Source organism: Eutrigla gurnardus (genome assembly GCF_963514095.1).
Source record: "Eutrigla gurnardus genome assembly, chromosome: 4".
In the NCBI taxonomy this organism is placed as follows: Eukaryota; Metazoa; Chordata; class Actinopteri; order Perciformes; family Triglidae; genus Eutrigla; species Eutrigla gurnardus.
This window is the reverse complement of record NC_139918.1, coordinates 29,966,856-29,988,751: the sequence shown is the minus strand read 5'-3', so window position 1 is coordinate 29,988,751 and position 21,896 is coordinate 29,966,856. Positions and strand designations below refer to the sequence as shown.

General features: G+C 42.2%; 1 protein-coding gene across 1 annotated transcript in view; it reads right to left on the bottom strand.

The window, feature by feature from the left end:
- brinp2 (bone morphogenetic protein/retinoic acid inducible neural-specific 2) overlaps positions 1–21,896 on the bottom strand; it is a 161,405-nt gene that overhangs the window by 137,705 nt on the left and 1,804 nt on the right. The gene's annotated exons all lie outside the window — the stretch shown is intronic.

Sequence of the window (21,896 nt, the reverse complement as noted above, 5' to 3'; positions counted from 1 at the left end):
CCAAATTATTCACATGGAAGAGATGTAAACTTATTCTGTTTCATATGGACATGACTGATAATGTTTCAAATCCTAACATATGATATATCAGAGACAACAAGCAAAGGATGTGATCGACTTTTATGATTAGTGTACGCTGGTGTTTTATATTCATTTTATACTCTACTGAAGACTACTTTTACTTTTACTCGAGTACTTTTTTCGGCCCAAAATGTGCCTTTGATAGTGTGGTCCGAGGATTTTAATCGATCTGATTTAAGGAGAGCCACTGCAGGTCAATCAGGTCACCAAACTTACCCTTTGATAATAAATGAGTGAATTATTGTTTGTATCACAAGTTTTCTGAAATATATTTAAATATGTAAATTATGTATTATCTTGTTTAATATGTGCTAATTTGCATAATTTTCCAGTGCAAGAACCATGTCATATTAGAGTCATGGGGTTTTTACAGAGAGGATTTTGGATATCTCTTCGTTTCACTCCATAAATCAGAAGATAGTCTCAGCAGGCATTAAAAAAAAAACTAGAACATTTTGTTTTATAAATCAGGCTATGAACGATAAACCCCTCTTCAAAATCCTGCAGAATATAGAATGGAATGCGCCTGGAAAGCTTGTTGTGTGTGTATATAAGTGCTGCTGAAGTAGAGATTTGTGGTTCAGAGGAAACAACCTTTCAAAGATATGAATTGTAAAATTCCATCCTAAGACACTACAGGTGGTATGGTAGAAAACTGAAGTGACAGTTTTGCCTGCAGATTCTCGTCTTGAACTATTTGCACTTATATTTAGTCAAACTCCACACACAGATGTGATCACACGGCTGTTGTTATGTTATTCAAACCATTGCTGGATGAATATTTAGCAGCTGACATGAATCTCATCCGCATCACTCAGCGTGTTGTTCATCATCACAGACGTGTTGTGGAACCTGTAATGTATTTGTTTCTCTAACAAGCATGAAAACGATGACACGTTCGCCCAATAAACCACTCGTGGCGGATTCGTTGCCGTTGACGTTGACGTTGCCACATAGCTGCATCATATCATTGCGTTGCTAGGATCACAATGTAGCGGCGGGTCTATAAGCATACTGATGATGCCTTTTTCTTTTTCGTATTATTACGTTCTGGACACATTTTGTAACTTGACTGAAGATGTAAAAGATTTGATTCACCTGTTTAACATAAAAATATTTAAAAAAGAACATCCCTTCTTTGTAAGTTGACTCTCTGAGGGTTATAGCCTTTTGCTTTCATCCAAATTGTTCCATTGAATCCCTCAACACTCTTTCAAAGGGTCATTTTATCTTTTCAGCTCATACACTGGATTTTGGAATGAAGCTGTAATGCAACACAATTTATGTGACAATGAACCAGGGATTTTTGTCCCCATTTCTTTTTGCCACATTAGGTGACCTGCAGGTTTTTCCAGGAGTCCGTGGACTAAAAGGTATTGTGTGTGTTTCTCATTCATCCCATGGAAGCCCTCAGAAAGGAAAGGCCTCATAAAGACACGTTGTTGTCCATTCTTGTACTTTAATCTTCCGGCGGAAACAACACAATACTGACAAGCACAAAAAACACACACATTCAGGTGACACTGGCCGATCAAATATACGTTAAAAATACACATCCAACACAGAGATGAGAGAATATCAGATAAAATAACTTCCTCATCTGCTTTTAAATATGACACTTTTCAAACCAATGGGCTTGTTAAATTCAAAAGCAATTGAAGAACGGTGGGATGCATGATGTCGGCCTCACATGCTGCCAGATTCAAGCAATGCAACGATCAATGAGACCGTGACCACGTGGACGAAGCCTGAACCTACAGACGCAGAATCCAGCGATCTGAGCAGCTCCACTATTCAGGAGTCTTCTTGTCTTCTGTGGAGTGCTATTGAAGCATGCATGGCTTTAAATTAACATAAATGGGTTTCAATACATCTTCATATACGCGCTACATTAAACTTATATGCAGTTATAATGATACAAACAAGGAACCTTTTTTCTCTATATATATATATTGTTGAAAACGTACAGAACTGTCTGACTGAATCAACTCCCTTTGTACGTAAACAATAGGCCATATTTTCTCCCCAGTGTGGTGATCCTTTGTGTTTTATGTGTGGCTGAATATGTTTGCACTGGAAAACCAATTTCAGAGTCAGAGACAGCTACATTCACACACTGGACACATTTGCACAAACCTGCAGAGTTCAACTATGGAGTCGGCACCAAAAAAACTCATTACGTGGGTGCAACCAAACCGCAGCATTTCTTTTTGCAAAAGTGTCCATCCGTACTAGAGATTTGTCAAAAAGTTACCAAGTGGAGCACCAGCAGACCTCATTTCCAGGAATATTTGGAAGTTTTTTGAATTTCTATGCATATAGGCTCACTTCATTGAGACTTTGGAGAAGTGTGTGGTTGGTGAGACGTCGCATCCAGAGAAGCCAATTACGCCGCAAATCTCACCGCGATCGCCACTCTATCACAGTGATGACGGAACGGAAACGCGACCACTGCACACAGTCGTCTTCCTGCTATAAAATAAATATATATATATATATATATATATAAATAAATATAATTTATAAGGATAATTAGACGAATGCATCCGTAGCACACCTTCTGCATATGACAAGGTAAATGACGTGATAGACGGTTTCAGCCTTCACTGCGGATCCTAACACTTTAAATACGTACTGCATGTATTGATTATATGTGTGGTAACATTTCTAGCACGCACACACACACACACACACACACACACACACACACTGCACGACGCTGCAGTAGTCCTCGTGCTCTCCACTTCTCACAGAACAACTTATAAGTCAATCCTTCAAATCCAACACAATTCCTTACTTTATGTGATTTTCTGTTGGTAGAAATTGAGCTTTTTTTCTTTTTTTCCTGCGCAGCCAATCTATTTATTCCACACACAGCCACCGCCGTGTCTGCTGCCTCAAATATCCAATGCATCGCCTTCTGTGCAGCAGAGTGCAAACGGGCCGTTTTAAAAGCTTTCATGAGTTGGAGGTTGAAAACTGTATTGTGCTTCTTCTTTTTTTTTGATCAAAAAGCAATAGAGAGGCACTCGAACACACGCCGGGCCAAACGAGGCTGATGACACCATAATGTGAGATGTTACAGCGAATGCACGAGTCCATATTTCATCAGGAGGTTTGCGGAGGGGAGATTAGCGCGCCGATGGCGGCCATTGTGGAGCGCCGCGTCTCTCCTCTGCGCTTTCAGCACTGCTGCTTAACTCCTTGACAAACGGTGCGCCGAGCTCGCCGTTCATCATTTCGCCATATTGAGCTCTCCGGGACGATCCTGCAGGAGAGCGACCTACGGTTGACCCCGGGGAGATAAAATTACGGCTCAATATAAAGAAACGAGTAACGGCCCCAAGATGCAGCGCATGAATCAGAGCGCCGACGTACATCACCCATCAATCAGACTCTGTGTCCTCATTAAAAGAAATCTTCCTGTTTGTGTGTGTGTTTGTGTGTGTGTGTGTGTGTGTGTGTGTGTGTGTGTGTGTGTGTGTGTGTGTGTGTGTCCTCAAAGAGTCCCGCTGTTCAGCCCATTGATCACATTGCTCAGCTTTAAATCACCTCATCAACTTTAATACCTTCTGTGAGTTGATACACCTATCACCCCGGTCAAGGAGACGCTTCACACACATTTGATACGCTCATTACTTCAGTCAAGGAGGTGCACACACACCTTCATCACACACATACACACACACCGATCTCACCTGATCACACACACACACACACACTCCTCTTGGTAACGCTCTTTTAGAGGACGCACACTTACACAACACAAACCAGCTCCCTATGTCAGAGCGTTTGATCGATATGCAATCCACGGAAGCGACGGCCCCCCAAAAAAAGGTCTGCGGACCCCGGCAGGACGCCGAGAGGAGGGTGTGATAAACATCCATCTTGGACGAGCAGGGGACACAAACCCACCGGGGGTCTATGATGTGTTCTGATGAGGCGCCCGCAATCCTCATTACCCCCTCAGACGGCAAGACCAGCTGTGCTCAGAGTATCTCTCTCTGTTCAGAAACCCCCAGTGTAGGATTTCAAGTGTAATGTTGTCATGCATTGGATTAGATTTGAATAGATCAGGTGGCTTGTGAGAGCACTTTTTGAGTCATTAGCAATAAAAGCAAAATGACAAACGAAGCGGCTTTTCTGCAGACGACTAAAATCTGGCGTTCGTCTTCAGCGGGAAAGCGTTTATGGAAATGTGACACTCGGGTGGACGCACTGATGTCCGGCACGTTTTTTCCGTCGCTCTTTCTTTTTCATCTCAGCCACGAATTCAATCCGTCTCCATCCAAGCAGCACTGGAACATTGTTGGGACTGAATAAGTCACAGATATGAGTCCCTCCAGGAGTTCACAGGCTTTTTGACAAATGTACTTATTGTAAGTCGCTTTGGACAAAAGCGTCTGCTAAATGACCTAAATGTAAATGTAAATGTAAATGTAAATGTAGAGGGGATTGCATCATGTTTTAGGCTTCATTAGTAATGAATATAAAATTGCCAAAAAAAATGTATTTGTGTTATTATTGTGTATTAAGAATCTAAGGCAGCTCTTCTCGTGAAAATAAAACAGCATTTCTGAGTGTTAACTTTACAACTTTACACTTCTGAGTGTTAAAAGTAACTTTACCTGGATTTACCTGGAAGAATTCTAACATGTTGTTGAACAGTAAAGTATTATAACAGGCTATTTTTCTCACTTTTTCATACTTTTTAAATGTATTGTTGGAATGAGGTCTATAAAAAATGAAAGACTACATCAGAGCCAGACGACTCAGATGACAACAGCTCCCACTTTCCAATTACATGCAGGGACCCCTCCAACACAGAGAGGAGATCAGGGGATGGTCACACTCTGCTTCACCGCGCTACCAAACCGGCCAGCGCTGGGAAATTTAATCTATAAGGAACATTTCAATTTTCCCACCGTTAGTTTCTGGAGATTTTAATTAAGAATAAGCCATTAATCTCCATTTTTCTCCCCCATTTCTCCGCCGTCCCTCCTCACAGTCTGTAAGCTCAGTGTGCTGAAGGAAAGCCAGCGTGTAGAGGATATGCAAACAAAATCTTTCATTGCATTACTTTCAGAATACACAACTGATGTAATATCACGGTGTGATTTCACTGCAGTAAACCGTTGTGAGCTGCAAATGAATGCACAACAGAGGTTCTCTGATAATGATGATGCAAACCGGACTACTTAAGGAGTGAATGAATACATTATGAATGCTAATGCTAATGACCCATGGGTCATGTGCATTAATATACAATAAATCCAGCTTTGTACGGTACAGTGTGTGGAGTGGCTGCCTTCATGTATTTGAAAAATATATTTTTTTTATTTGAAAAATGATCCAACATTGTTTGTTTATTTCTTAGTAAGTAATAAACTCTATTTCCCATAAGCCCCAGACATTTGGCAGCTAAAGAACAGAAACAAAATCACTTTATAGGGTAATTTTTTGGGATATGGACGAACCCAAGACACCAAGGAATATGGACCCATGCTGCTACACTTATGAGTTAGCTTAGTTTTTTTGTTGTTGTTTAACTTTAATTTCTAGTAGCAATGGCTCTGCGTCGTTACAGTTTTTTGTAATATCATATAAAATAAAATATGCAATGGCAAAAAAGTGTAATATTTGTAAACTCTGCAAAAAAAATAACCCCATGTATTCCTATAATAAAACATAATAATGGAATTAAAACGTCCCCACATTTAGCTGTATTGATATGAGCAGGGATGAATGGAAGATAAACCCATTTTATAGATTTAACTTTATGTGCTTTAGCTTTCAAGCCGGTGGGAAAAAAAACTCTGCAGCAAACATTTATTGCGCTGAGTGCTTTCAAACTGATGCTCGCTGTATGAAGAAGTCCTTTCAGATAAATGTGCATCAAACTTTTATTGGATTCCTATTTTGTCCGATGATGACTATTAACTCAAAGGTCAGCTTCTACTTCCGCAGCCTCGTTCCTCTTCGTAACATTACCACGACAACGTCTCGTGAGTAATGCGCATTCCTATCGCCCAACCGAGGCTTTTTGCAATGCCGATGTTTTTCCAATTACCTCACGAGCTGTAATTCTCTGGTGCTGCGGTTCATACTGGAAGTTATTAAAAAAAACATGAGGATGGGAGGGGGGGGGGGGGGTGGGGGGGGGGGTTGATTCACAGGGTTTATTTTCTCATTCTGGGCCAGTAACAGGGTTTAATATGATATTGCTCTCAATCTCGGGAGCAAATCTTCTCTCTCATAAAAAATCAATATCTTGGAGGGGGGGGTTGCTGTTACTCTCCACGCTTTTAATTCTCTTTCTGTGCCCTCTGCTGCTCCTCCTCTCCGTCCCGTTGTCTTCTTTCCGATTCAGGACGCAGGGCAGTGAAGTAATCTCCGTGCACTTGGATGGAAACTCTCTCGGCAGTGTAATCCACGACCCTTCCACCTAAACTGACCCTGCCTTTCTCCTCCCTGAGTAATGGGGTCCAATCTGAGCTCTCCGGTGACCTGAGGCGCCCCTCAACCTCCCTCTTTCTCTCTCTCTCTCTCTCTCTGGGCGGCTAATTAAAAAGCAGTGACAGTGGCGACAGGGGGGGCCCCCCCGCTGGTGCTAGTGATTGGACGAAGCCCTGGCCTGCTTCCCGCCGCCGCGTGGCGGAGGCTCGTCCGTCTCCTTTGATCTCCACCGACTTCCCCGTGTCCAATAAATCATTTTCTCAGCGAGCGGAGCCACTTTGACCGAGGCAATCAAGAAATCCCACTTTATCTGAGGCCGATATCAAAGCCAGCTTCACCGTTAAACATTAAATGGTGATTTTGAGATGACCCCGGGATAGGCCGGGCCCGTGTGATTTATTTTATGTGTGTGAGTGAATGAGAGAGAGACCCACAGGACAGCGCAATCACATCAAGCTACACCTGCGCCGCTGAGATTAGTTGTCATTTTACAGCATTTTCAGGGGATGCTAGATTACATCTCCAATATGTGGAGCGCCGGAAGTGTCCGTGACAGTGCAGTGTGTTTGAAACCAACAGAGGGAGCAGCTGGCCCAGCCAGAGCCCTGTGTTTCCCAGAGGCATCTGTCATTTCATCTGATGGGACCAGCCCTGACTGATTTTCTGATTAATAACTAGCAACATACGAGCTACTATTCCAGCATGTGATTTATGATGTATGGTAGAGGAAAGACATGATCTAATATTTGTTGTATCAGATCGGTTGCAGGTATCGGGCGATAGTTAATCAGGATTGAAAAAGTTGGATCGGTGCATAAAAGCACTTTATCTCTTAGAGGGTCATTTTAGAGCACCTTTATGCTGCAACTTATTATTATTTTCACTCTCTAAATGAATGTTTTATTCTATGAATGTCATTTTACTTTCAGAAAATTGTGAAAAATAAAATACCTATTATCGTCTCAGCCTGAGGCGTGTTACCATTTCAAAACTGAAAACGTGTATGAGGTGGAATATTCAGGCATTATTTCATCAAATGTAATATCCTTGTCCATTAATTCCTGAAAGGAAAAAGAAAAATATAAGATAACACTAATTTAAACTATGCACTATGGTTCGGTACGACTAGAAGAAACGATTTGTTGTTTATTCCGGTGCATCATATATCCCTGTGATCCTGTATTTTTGGGTATGCAGCTTTATGGCACTTACACAGAAGGAGATCTACTCTTATGTCTAATCAAATCAGAAAGCAATGCATGTTTAATGAGACAGACAGATTAACACCAACCATTATAGAGGCAGTGTTTTTCACCCTAAAAAAGAATTGAGGAAAATATTTATTGTTATTCAACTAAAGAAAAACAGCGAAGGGAATTTATATTAATGTCATGTGACCTTTTTCTTTATGCAGACAGTAAACAGAGATGTAGACAGAAAACATTCAGAGAGAGGTTTCCGACATTCGGCGAAGGACCCACAAACACAGTAGGGATACTGTGGTTATGTGGTAGATTTCCATAACTTTCATCAGTGTTATGTTTTGTATTATGAATTTGTCTTGCTTTGAAAAGGTTGCCATATCTTCTCCTATAAATAAAGATATCGTTCTTCATGCAGGTTGTCCTTTAACATTCCCATCTAGGAACATGCTACACTCACCTATGTCCCAGCTGTAAATGAGTCTGGAATGAAAGGTGACCTACAGGCACCTATGATGCTCGCTGACACGGGGAAACCTCTCAGGGTTTGCAGCGTATAACTTGGGTTGCATCTCGTGGAGATTGCTATGTGCCCTTTCGGAACCTACAGAGAAACATCTTTCTTTGTTCACTGAGGGATTCTCTGACTCATACTTTCTTTTACTGTCTTATATGATTAGTATTGTCTCTGCAGGGAGATAATCAGACTGGGCGTGTGCGTCTCCGTGTCTGTCTATGGCTTATCTCCCATACTGCTGCATCAAACTGCATAAGATTCCGAGTGGCTGCATGCTGGAGGACCTCATGTTGCTGCAACGACTCACAAGACAAGACATCTTTTTTGTGAAAAACAATAAAATAACATGTTATAAAATGAAACATATATATATATTCTTATCATGTTTTTTTATTAACTAGGCAGTATTTTTCACTTATCTATGATCTACCTTTCTAGTTTTTTTTTTTTTTTTTTGTCCACGCCGCCATTTAGGTAGGGAAAACAATCAATCATATTGCACTAAGTGGAAAAGCAATCCCACAACAGTGAATCATATCATCCATTATAAAGACACTCCGATGGAAAAGCACATTGTGAAAAAAAGGAGCCACGATCTCAACACCTGACGCTTTCATCACCTCATCTAGCGGGTTCCATGACCTCTCTCTCTCTCTCTCTCACACACACATACACACACTCACACACACACACACACAGCCTGTATCCACACACTTCAAACTTTATTATTTGCACAGACGAGTGCACACATACGCACAAGCATTTACGAGCCACATTTGGTTTACAGATGTACACTTACAAGTGTGCTTACATACCAACATGCACATTTACACGATTAAGCACCCAAACATGTAAGCCACATTAACCCGGGTCTGCATCAACCCCCCTCCCTCCATGCTCGGATCTCTCCCTGTCAATAGCAGCAAATCCCCCTCGCAGCTTTTAATCAGATGGGCGACTACTGGAGCTTTGCTAATGAATGCACTGGGATAATATAATCTCAATAATCTCTATGAAGCCTCTAATTGAACCATATGCTAAATGTGATGTATGACTTCATTAAGAGCTGATGTCGTCTTTTATGCGATGCCGTTAGTGACCTTGACTGGCTTATTGTGTCACCGCCGAGGCGACGGTCCAATCCCGTTAAAGCTATTCAGCGGCGCTGGCACGTCACGGCTGACTGCAGGATCAGCGGAGACGCCAAGTTGAAAGTGACGCCTCAAACTTGGAGCGACTTCTGAGACCGGGAGGAAGGCGAGGACAGAGCGGAGATTTCCGGGGGTCCTTAAATGCAGAGCGGCACGTCATTAACCTGCATTTGCCAAAAGGCTTTTTTTAATCTCATTATTTTAGATGATTCAATCAAATGAATTTATTAAATGATTCAATCAGTATATTCCAGTATAATGCTGAAATATGTAGGAACTTTGGCTTTATACTATTAACACACTTAGACTCTCTCTGTGCACAAATAGTGGGAAGTTGAGGACATTTTGTTGCATGGAGCCGTTTGAAATGTAGGCGATTCTATTCAGAAACACTTTGTGTTATATTATTTGAAACTCTCATAACATACCGATAGCAAAGAATAAATGAAAAGCTCTGACATTTCATGAAAAAATCTAAATATAATCTGTGGCCGTGGCAGGATGGTAAAAACCCCGTCCAATTAACATGGTTGCCTGTCTGTCAGTGCTTTCTTCCTGATTTTGCACACTCTGCCGATCCCGAGCACTCGTTCTTGGGAGCAGCTTGACCTACTCCACCTTTAAGTACGGGGTTCCTGGTTGATTGTCCAGAGTGGGAGGGGCCTGTGACGAAGTGTTGCCAACCCGCCCGACCCGTCTTGAAACATGCCGAGCTCTCACGCTGCTTCTCAACCGCACACATCTCAAGTATCAACCTGTATTGCTTCCCTTAACTGCTTTATTATTTATACATATTGATCAAGATCAAAAGTCTCTTACTTATATCACCCTTTTAAATGTAGTACACACACACACACACACACATATCATATCTCCCAAGCTTTAAATGACACAATATTCATCACAGGAATGAAAATCCATGTGTTTGCCTTTGGTGTTAAAAATGAACACTTTCCTGAAATCGCACACATGATTATGTTCAAAGGCGCACGTTGGGGTTAGTCAGCCAAAACGTGGGGGGTGTGTGGGGGGGAGGGGGGATTGTTAGCCCACATTTCTGAACGTCTTCTCATGAATTAAATATGCAATCAGGCATGCAAACTGAGCCAGACAAATTTGGGGTTTTTAACTTGGCTGAAAGCAAGCCAATAAAAATTAAAAATATAAGCAGCTCTGCCTTGAATACATTTGCATTATTGGAGGTTAGTTGGAACGCACTTCCTTCCTTTCACTCGACTTTCAGTTCAGTTGAGCATCACGTTTCCCCACAACAACACAAGAGAAGCAGATAAACTATGGCTGATATTCCATTTTCATAATGAGCACAAAAGCTGCTCTATTATGCACAAACCCATCCTGCATTTAAATGGCCTGCCTCTTTAAACCATTGTGATTCACATAAAGCCAAATGGAAGTTTTTAGGAATACAATTCAGCACAAATATGTATGCACACACTAATCTCCTGGATCAAAGTCGTGTTTTGGTTCGGTTCCTCCTCTCTGCACTGACTTTGTGGCTCTTTATACTTTATCACCTTACTTCTACTTCTACATCCACCACATAAAAACCAATTCACTCCTTCCTGTTCCCCATTTCTCCTCTCCACCCCTTCACCTTTACCTCTTCTATTCTTCTATTCTTATAACAACGGCGTCACGCTCTGGCCGGCCTTGTGACGTGTCTAAACAGGCAGGAAGGCCATCACGCATCTTCCCAGTGTGTTGTCCGTGAAGTCTGCCGGATGCAGCAGCCTGATTTTGTAGCATCCTGCTCCATCTAAAGGGAATATCGCCAATGTCTGACCATAAAAGGTATTCTAGAGGCGCACGAGTGTCTCGGCGATGTGAGACAAAGTGAAGCGCCGCTGTGTTCGACTTGATCTTATCCTTCGCACGGCTTGCAAGCTCTCTGCCCTCCGTGCATGATGTAAACCCGCATGAATGTAAAGTAATGTGTACATTATAAATACTCTCACTTCCTCCCTTTGGAGAACTCTCGAATACTTGTGCATGAATGCTGGTAAAGTGGGTCAGGAAAGTATACAGTTGGTTCATTTGTGCAGCAGAACCTGCTTCAGGCATGTTTTCATCTATAAGAGATAGACTGTGTGTTAGCGGTGGTTAAATCTCCTTCAACTGCAACAGAGAAATCAATTGTCGGATGTCGGAGCCAATGACTCTGGCGGATTTAGCTCAATGTGCAGATCAATACCGCAACCAATACTCATGATAATTCTCGCCCGCTTAATGTCTTTCCTGATCATCGCCAGCAGGTGGAGGAGAGGCGGAGAGAGAGAAGGTGAGGGAGAGGGAGTCGCAGGCAGCCATCAGACGGCGTAGCAGCGGGTGAATCATGAATAATGTACCGCTTAAGCGCTGAGAGACTTCGGCGTTGCCTTCATGTTCCGTCTCCGAGCGTCTGACGGGGAGTTTTATACTCGACATCTTTTATACATGAATTAAAAGTAACAATGCTCTACATTCTGATGCAGGGTGTTCGATCACAGGAAAACATCCATGCAATCCTTCCCAATCGAGTAAACGTGGCTGTATGGTATCAGACATCTTTTCTGCAACAGAGAAAGGAGAATGTGTGGCATGAGTGGAAGAGTGGTGCTAAAGAGCGCCACCTTCGGACGGTTTGTCAGAATAACAGACGAAGGAAAAGTGTCTCCTTCTCCGGCAAGGTATACTTTGGTACGACACTGTTCATAATATACCTACGATAATAAATGCACTCTATTACTACATAAAGCACCTCATAAATGTATATGAATACCCTCGAATACCCTGAAAGTGGATTGTGATCCAGATATGAGGGTCCAAAAATTTTGTTCTTGACCTTCCTGAAACAGAAAGTCAGCAAAACACATATTTCTACATAACTCAACAGTTTAGTGTATAATATTTGAAGCAGCTTAAAAAAAAATCCTCAGTGGATTAAATAAAAAAGAAATCTGTTGGGTATTTTTCTTTTTTACTATGCAGTCGTAAACAGGGTATTAAAAACACCGAACCCACATACACACCCACACACACACACACTCCTGTGTAGGTTGAAATATCCAGCCCATGTTGGAGCCCAGCTCAGGATTAATGTACATATGGGGGAACAATGGAGCGCTCACTGCTCACTCAGGCCGATTCTCCTCATCCCCTCCTACTACAGCTGTAGAGGGACGCATGTGGCTTCTCCTTAAGAAGAGACAAACACTTTGATGTACAAAGAGAAGTGGAAAAGGGCCAGGGAGGAGAGGGAAAGAAAGTTTAGCTCCCTTTCATGTCGCTCCCAACACTTTAAACCGAATGCCACCAGATCTCCGCGGTTCGCAACAAAGGTGGTGGTCATGTTGGTGGTCTGGGCTATTGTTTCATCTTTTTCCCCAGAGGTGCTGCTTCTAATGACTGAGATTTTATTTTATCTTCTCAGTTTTATTTTGCCAATCTCTTGTATAACAAGTTCAGAGAACTCGATATATGACATCCTAGCAGCACTGATATATAGGTCATCACTACAAAAAAAAAAAAAAACATTTATAATACAGCCAACTTTAATTTTATTTCAACTAAAATCTGTTTGTGCTGTTACATTACATATATATATAATGTATATTACAGATTTACCAGATCACCCCAACATCACTGTTTAATGGTATGGAAATGAGCAAATTTTATATTTATTATTATTCATATATATTATTTATATTTACATAGAGCCCTTGACATTGAAAAATAAATCAAAACAAACATAAGAGGGAAGCGAAAATACAGCCACACTGTATTTTTCATAGACTCCCCACACTGAACCACAAACAGCCTGAAGATAACTAAAATTAGCTCAGATGATGTTGGAACCTGATACATGTGAGATCAGATGTCTTGAATCATTGAATAACACAATGCCGTGTTGGAGTCATTTCCTGCATTTCTCGTTAAGGCTGCATCCCCTCCTGATCAGCGTGACCTACAGGCAGTCTCACATCTCCTGCATCATCGGGGTCGAAGGATCAGCACCACGGACAGTGATCAGCACCAAAGGACTGTGATCAGCACCACGGACAGTGATCAGCCCCACGGACCGTGATCAGCGCCACAGACAGGGATCAGCACCACGGACAGTGATCAGCCCCACCGACAGGGATCAGCACCACGGACAGGGGTCAGCCCCACGGACAGGGATCAGCACCACGGACAGCGATCAGCATCACGGACACTGATCAGCACCACGGACAGCGATCAGCATCACGGACACTGATCAGCACCACGGACAGTGATCAGCCCCACCGACAGGGATCAGTACCACGGACAGGGGTCAGCACCACGGACAGTGATCAGCCCCACAGACAGGGATCAGCACCACGGACAGTGATCAGCCCCACGGACAGGGATCAGCACCACGGACAGTGATCAGCCCCACGGACAGGGATCAGCACCACGGACAGTGATCAGCCCCACGGACAGGGATCAGCACCACGGACAGCGATCAGCATCACGGACACTGATCAGCACCACGGACAGCGATCAGCATCACGGACACTGATCAGCACCACGGACAGTGATCAGCACTATGGACAGTGATCAGCACCACGGACAGTGATCAGCACTATGGACAGTGATCAGCACCACGGACAGTGATCAGCATCACGGACACTGATCAGCACCACGAACACTGATCAGCACCACGGACAGCGATCAGCACTATGGACAGTGATCAGCACCAATGCCAAATTTAGATAATATCCCCTCCAAAGGTTCCTGAGATATAAAATTCACAAGGATGGACGAAGTGTTGGACGGACAACCCGAGGACATCCAGCAGACCTGGTTGTCGCCGATGCAGAGGCCTGAAAAAAACTCCACCTATAAGCAGGAGGCCGCTTGTCTACGATGTAGCTATTCTTTGTCACCCTGAACTTTATGTGACATCAGTGAAGTTCAACAAAGATTTGTGAAGCAGAAACCTTCAGGCAGATTGCCTCTTTTTTTTCTTCAAAAGTCTGATACATTTCATGGTGCGTTAGAAGCTCCACAGTGATGTGGTGTGAAAGCGACAAGCAGGCGATGCATGCAGGTCTGAATGACAGCAGAGATAAGATGAGCTTTTATTGATCCTGAGACGGGAAATCCAGATGCCAACAGCCACGGAGCTAGACCAACATGTCGCTTTGAGATGGAGAAGATGCTTCCTGGCTGCAGAGGGTTCGGATAGATTACATTTAAAATGGATTCGCATCACATCGCATTATCAGATGGGGAATCTGGTGGCGCTGCCTCGAGGTCATGTGTCCGACTGTCCGTCGTGATTAAACCAATCGGACAAAAAGAATCGGAGTTGCGTATCCAGAAAGGTTAACGCCATGTGTTTTGGAGCGGGGGTGAACTTTTCCTGGCGAGCCCCATCATCAAATGTCAAAGCGCTGGTTACTCACTGTCAGCCAGTGGTTAAAGTCACTGTTCAGCAAGCTGTAAACACCCACAGTCAACATGTTTCACTCCACTGGTCTGAAGAGTAAATTGAAACTTCTGATTGACTTCTTTTTTTTTCTCCACGGTTTATTTAGGGAAGTTTCTCCTTTTCGTTTCCAAAGCGATTTCAAAGCCCCCTGAGGTGTGTTGTTTGGCCTTATAAATAAAATTGTACCTGACTTGACCGACTCAAATGAGCAACATAAAAAGTAACGTATAATCGATGGTCACAAAGGAGAATGATTCTGCCGTGATGCACCGTCCAGTCGGAATGAACCTGGACACGGATTCTGGAAATAGATGGTATCTTTTATAAGGTAATTCTTCATTATGTCAGCTATATGAACAAAATCAATTCTCCTCCACAGTATTGATGAAATGTCAGGAGGAGGATATCTCAAAACCAGTTATTACTGTACGAACTATCCACATTGTTAGATGCATCAATGGTGGCTGGAAAAGGGGTCAAAGGTTATTTGGGTCAACTCACCCTGTAACAGAAAAATCTCAACGATGTGTGACAGATTTATTGGAGAGCCACTTTTAGTGTCAAGTATGGCTTGATGTCTTTATAACATGAGCCTCATTCAATTCATGACATTTGACAGAAGATAAATATGTTATTTTATGGAATAATAAGATGTGTTTATTGCTGACGCCTATAATCTAACAGGCATATTTACAATACAGGTGGCAACCTCCTGGGTCTGAAGATTTAAGCCAAAGCTGAAGTGCCTTTAAATTTGCATTCTCTATAATGGCCAGCAGGGGGCGACTCCTCTCCGAATGTATAGAAGTCTATGAGAAAATGTCCCTTCTTCTCACTTGATTTATTATCTCAGTAAACATTGTAAACATGAGTTTATGTTCTCAATCTCTAGTTTCAAGCCTTTTTTTTAATAAAGTGTCTACCAGAACCTGCATCGGTCACGACACAGCGAAGAAAAAGATCCCGCCGGCCGTCTCCATCTCACAGGAGTGATACGCTCGCATCAGTTCTGTCATCCATGTCATCAACAAACCGTATTAGTGCACAGAGATGGGACGCTACTGAACCTCCATCAATCAATAATCAATTACTCCAGTTCCACGTTTGGCCGGAACGCCTTCTTGATCCAACTTTAGAGTATCGTTGAAAGATTTTTCACCGCCACATACATATAAATAATGCTCATAAAAACATCATGCGGGCGGTCGATACCTGTAGGTTGGCTGCTGAACGTTCCTACACGGTTCAGACAAGGGTGAAGAATAGCGGCTCTGAAGTAAACACATACAGTACAGAGGTGGATGGAAGACACTTTATTTATATCAAGGTGTGTTATATCATCACTGTGCTTTCTACCTGGATTCTTTATTGGCAAAACTTTTGAAAAGGCAACTAAAAAGCACATTTTGGTGTATTAATACATGTTAACATGTTTAAGGAATCCAAAAATGTCGATATTAAATCAATTATAAATGTATTTATTGAATAAGAATATAGAATTAATAAGAAAATTGATACAGATGAAACTCATTTTTACTGAAAGTTTTATTTTTTTGTCTTTTTATATTTCATAATGGCATTTTTACCTATTTTTTTTGACAAAATGTTACTTTTTTTTATCACAGTTGCCACCGATATCCACCCCCATCAACTTCCAGCCAATCAAATTCCATTTAGATTTGGTCCCAGTGGGTGGTAAAAGGAGATAATGTTGGGTCTGGAAGTCCTACGTTCCCACAGTACTGTATTTTATACCTGTCTTATTCCATTTGAGCTTGTTTTTATTTTCTATTTTCTTGGCTCCTTAATGAGGATGTATTAGTTATTTTATATTGTGTTTCATTTGCACGTTCTTTGATATTTTATATAAAATGCTTTCAACTGCCTTGTTGCTGAAAAGTTCCACATAAATAAACTTGTCTCGAGTCGACATCTTCATAGCGCTTTTTATACCATTATCGAAATCGCTATCAATGTGTTTCTATCAGTGTGAAACCCGAAGAGACTTACCAACCTGATGTGTTTGCAAAAGGAGAAAAAGCTCCATTTTAGTGTCTGATCTAAAATATCTTCTCACGAATCATCATTGAAAACCGCGTTAATGAAAATGAAACCTCACTAACTTTAGGAATAAAAGACCACACGTAACAACAGAGGCAGCCGGCCTCGTTACGCATGTTATCATACTTTACTGTCAAAACTGGTCAAAAGCAAGCATGACAACTCCGAAGCCAACTTAACAAAAACCACTTGACCGAAAGGCCGACAGACATCAATACAAAAGTACAATTTTTGATTGTGACAGGTTTTAAATATCAGAGCCACCTATTGGATGAAGAGAGTAGTAATTATCTAACCTTTACACATAAACGTACGAGGTTAAAGTAGACCAAACCTGCAATCACGAGTAATCATACAGACTCATATTACTGTTACAGTGTATCTGTGTGCTGTATTGTGTTGTTCTGTAGTGCTTGCTAAAGCATTGTTTTGATAAAAGGGTATTGAGGTCTAGCACACACACACACACACACACACACACACACACACAAAGAGGTGGAAAAGTAGGAAATAATAAAACAGTAAATAAAAAGCTGCCACAACTACCTCTGAATCCATTTCTTTATATTCATATATTTTGCTTCCTTAAAATATGTTACAAATCGAGTGGAAATGGATACAAGTGTATGTCTTTTATTTTTGTAATTCCATAATAATCACAGATGATGGACTTACTCTGGATCCACCATGGACAATAAAACCCATTGAAAACCACCGCTGGCTATTGTATATTGTATAGACACCTACACACTAAGCTTGGGCGGTAATACGGTAATACGGTATACCACGGGTCTAAAAAATAGCAACGGTATCAGTTTCAATACCGTCATTAAAAAAATGCAATGCACTTATATAGGAGAGAGAGAGAGAGAGAGGATGGCGAGTCGCGCACCAAGTGACCTGGTCTCAAAGAAGAACACCACTTCTGCAGTATTTCGGGTTCCGACCTAATGAGAAGTAGAGCTTAGTTTGGGCCCAGAAAATCAAGCCCGACCCGAGCCCGAGCGCGTTCTGTCCGAACCCGGACCGACCCGACACATTAACTGTAATTAAGAGCCCGAGCCCGATTTCAACCCGACAATTATTTTTCATGCATGAGGCTGTTGTATGTGCATATCCGTGGGAAGTGGGGGTGTGGCTGCACCGCTACTCAGTCACAAAAATATACAAATCATTTTATCGGCTACGTTAGTGCAGCGATTAGGATATGACTGGACAAAGCCAAATTATGGACAAATTCCAAAGTATGTTATCGCCTTCTCCCACTAGTCACTTGAAATGATCCCGTACCTCGGACTTTCCTGATGTCTTGCTCAACGTAAACTGTCCTGTTTTTAATTTATCCTTTATGTCTCCAAGTTCCATGTTGCACTTTAGCGTAACTCCTTTATTCTTTGATTTAGCTGCACAGAGCGGAACCGTTATGAATGATGCGTGTGCACTATGTGTAGCGTCTTTTTTACTTTGTGTAACTTTGTACACATTTCTTACGTAGACCTACTCTGCTAAACATATAACCAATAATATTTAATGTTATGTTTAAAAGCCTTCTCCCCTAATCTGAGGAGGCTAGGCATAAATGCAATGATAGAAAAAAAGAAAAGAACGAACGAACACAAACGCTTGTTTAAAGGCCCGGCCCGACCCAGCCCGAGGGAAGTGGTGGGCAGGCCAGGTCGGGTTCGGGTCAGGCTCGGGCAGAGAAGCTAAACTAATGAGTTTGGTGACGTCGTCTGAGCCTTACGTCATAATTTTTAATTAGGAGGTTTGACGGTATCAAAATTTGGATACCGCCCAACTCTTCTACACACACACACACACACACACACACACACTGTTCAGAGCACTCTGAACATTTGTGAATGACTCCTATTATACTGAAGTTGTTCCACAGCGTGAGTTAAAACCCTTAAAAACCTGTGTACCATTTATCTTGAAAAGGCCAGCTGAGGCGTTCTGAAAGCCGCTATTGTGTGAAAATGCTGCATTTTCAATCTTTCCCCCCTGTTGTCCTTGCAGTTTAAGAGGCACCGCCGGATCGTATGCACCAGTCGATTTCTGAAGAGTACACGCATTTATATTTGTACTGTGCGTTTATCCAATGCACTTTTCTGCAGAGTGACTCGCGTTTCAGAGCGAGAGTGGATCCGGCTTTCACGCCGCTTACGAAGCCGAGCAAAGGTCAGCGCCCTGAAACCACGCAACCTTGGCTCGCACTGTTGTTACTGACAATGTGAGGGAAATAAGTTGAAGAAATGAGAGCTTATGGTCAAATGGATTTTATATTTGGAAAAGGACAGTACTGAAGCAGGGATATTATCTCTACAGAATGTGCTTTCACGCGTACTTTGCAACTGTATACCTTGTGACTGCAATATCGGGAATGGCTGAACATTTCCAGTAGATTCACCTTTTTTCTTTTTCCACTTTTGGGATATTCATTAAACCTGAAGCGTGGCATTTAGAAGGAGTGAATTACGTCACATCACAGAGAATAATGAGGCTGGCGTCTTTAAGAGATCTGGAGTTGTGATGTAATGTGTCTGTCGAGGCTCATCTATTTCAGCTGTGGGATACTAGCGTATAAACTCATTTCCAGGCGGATGTTTTGTACTTTTGCACATTTATATTAACAGTTCCACAAGTGCAGACTGGGGCCGCCCAGGCGTCTTTACTTGAATTCCACAGGGTCCTGAGCAAAAAAGACGAGAAGCGGTTTAATTTTTATCTTATTCGATTTCCTTTGTCGAGATGTTCCTGCGCTGAGAGAATGCGTAAAAATAAGTGGTGATTTAAAGGTTTTATTCCAGAGACTGCTGGTTACCACCCCGGAAACTGACAGCTTCATGATTCCGAACTAAGACGACAAGCTGCAAAACACTGGAAGAGATCAAGAGTCTGAAAGATTTTCCTCTCCAAAAGGTTGCAAATAGGACTTCTTAAAATGAACCCTTTGTAAACTTCTGTTTATGTAAGTTACATTTCTCTCAAGTGTTAAACAAGAAAAAGTTTATCATCCGTGTGAGTCTCTTGCCGCTGGGCGCTGCAGCTTCTAGCGAGTGTTACTCACACAGGAGGAAATAGAGCATTTGCAGGCAGGGGTCCATTTTACATGGTGAATGAATACACCTTTGGCGCTCTAGTGAGTATTCGGGGCAGAAGGAGGGTGTGTGTGTGTGTGTGTGTGTGTGTGTTTGTGTGCAATGAAGGAACATGTCACCCTGTGCAACAGTGTATCTATACAATATATATGTGATGTCTTGTACACACAAAATATGTGTTTTCATAGCATGATATTCTTTAAACTACTCAAATTAAAGGAGCATTTCTTCTGTGGAAAAATCAATAGAGTAATTGATTAGGATTATCTCGTTTGCAGCTTATCTGTTTTTAACAGAAAGCCTGTGTAACACCTTCAAAGCATTTGTCCAGACAAAGAGAATCAGACCCAAAGAGGCTGTTTGTTACATTAGTGAAATGTCGGGAAGAAAAGTCTGTATAGCTTGCTGCATTGATTTTTACCATTCTTTTTTTATTTTTTGGTTTAAACCATTTCTCGAAAGTCCCCCCAACTATGTTAGTGTAACACTAAATCACTGGAGTACCCTTTTAATATCCTGATATTGATTGCAGACATATTGCCCGGCCCCAGTCTCGTGCATATCTGCTTCACAGGGGAGGCTTGATGTGGAAAAGTTCAGGAGGCTCAGTTTGCAACGTCAACTATTTCAGTGTTGTGGATTTTGGAGTTTTCAAACTCCACCACTAACACTCACTGGCTCACACGTGATTTTTTTTCCCTTCCTGATGTCATGTCAGCAGAGACGTACACTCACACGGCCATTAACCATCAAATGTGTCATTAGAGCCCTGTGTGTGCCATGCACTCAGCCTTTCATTTAGATGCTCTCAGTGCTACAGTATATCATAGAAATGTTCAGCATGTCACTGCCATCTAAATGCATGCAACGAGGATGTACAGAGGGGAGCGGATCTATGTTCCCTGAGTCCTTTGTTACAGAGGATCTATGTTTCCAGGGTCTTATGTTCCCTGAGTCCTTTGTTACAGAGGACCTATGTTTCCAGGGTCTTATGTTCCCTGAGTCCTTTGTTACAGAGGACCTATGTTTCCAGGGTCTTATGTTCCCTGAGTCCTTTGTTACAGAGGACCTATGTTTCCAGGGTCTTATGTTCCCTGAGTCCTTTGTTACAGAGGACCTAGGGTCTTATGTTCCCTGAGTCCTTAGAGGACCTATGTTTCCAGGGTCTTATGTTCCCTGAGTCCTTTGTTACAGAGGACCTATGTTTCCAGGGTCTTATGTTCCCTGAGTCCTTTGTTACAGAGGACCTATGTTTCCAGAGTATTATGTTCCCTGAGTCCTTAGAGGACCTATGTTTCCAGGGTATTATGTTCCCTGAGTCCTATGTTACAGAGGACCTAGGGTCTTATGTTCCCTGAGTCCTTAGAGGACCTATGTTTCCAGGGTCTTATGTTCCCTGAGTCCTATGTTACATAGGACCTATGTTTCCAGGGTATTATGTTCCCTGAGTCCTTAGAGGACCTATGTTTCCAGGGTATTATGTTCCTATGGTTCTATGTTGCTAGAGTCTTATGTTCCTGGAGACCCATGTTCCCAGGGATTCAAGTTCCCAGAGGCCTATGTTCCCAAGTGCTTACATTCCCAAAGACATATGTTATCAGAGTCCTACGTTCCTGGACTTCCTGTGTTTCCCAGAGTCCTGTGTCCCCAGAGTACGTTCTCAAGTTCATACATTCCAAAGTTCTTACGTTCCCAAGTTTTCACGTTCCCAAATTTTCACGTTCCCAAAAATCCTCCATTCCCAGAGTCATATGTTCCTGAGTTCAATATTCTAACACACAAAGTCAACTTTTCAAAAGATTTTTTGTCACCAGGGACTTATTTTTCAGGAACCTATGCTCAACTCCAACCTATGTTCCTTTTTGACAAATT